At 29.9% G+C, this 502-nt stretch overlaps 1 gene segment (V, D, J or C); it reads right to left on the bottom strand.

The window, feature by feature from the left end:
* The window catches only part of LOC105822771, a 21,026-nt gene that overhangs the window by 495 nt on the left and 20,029 nt on the right, over positions 1-502 (bottom strand).

Below are 502 nucleotides of genomic sequence, written 5' to 3'. Positions count from 1 at the left end.
TCATAGGACACAATAGAAAATGAAAATTATGAGCCAATAACTTGATGCACTTGATGTGAAAATACTCGAAAATATTAGCCAACTAAATTCAACAGTATATGATAATTATCATACCATAGTCAAGTTGAATTTATTCCTGGATGCAAGGAGAGTTCAACACATGCAAATCAGTTAATCAGATATACCTCTTTAACAAAGTCTAAGATAAATAAATATGATTATAGCAAAAGACCCACAGAATGTATCCCAAATAATCTGCTTTTGTTCATGATAAAAACTCACAAAAATCGTTCTACACACAGAGTATCTCAACATATTAAATACCATATACACGTGCTTACAGATTATATTATACCCAAAAATGAAAAACTGAAATATTTACCAATACAATCAGGAAATGGGTAAGGATGCGCACTCTCACCACTTTTATTCATCTTATTACTGAAAGTCGTAGCTACAGAAATTAAGATCAAAAAGAAAAATGACATTAAATTAAAAGAAG

The sequence above is a fragment of the Propithecus coquereli genome, unplaced genomic scaffold (genome assembly GCF_000956105.1).
Source record: "Propithecus coquereli isolate 6110/MARCELLA unplaced genomic scaffold, Pcoq_1.0 Scaffold635, whole genome shotgun sequence".
Taxonomy (NCBI): Eukaryota; Metazoa; Chordata; class Mammalia; order Primates; family Indriidae; genus Propithecus; species Propithecus coquereli.
This window is presented reverse-complemented; position numbering and strand designations above follow the sequence as displayed.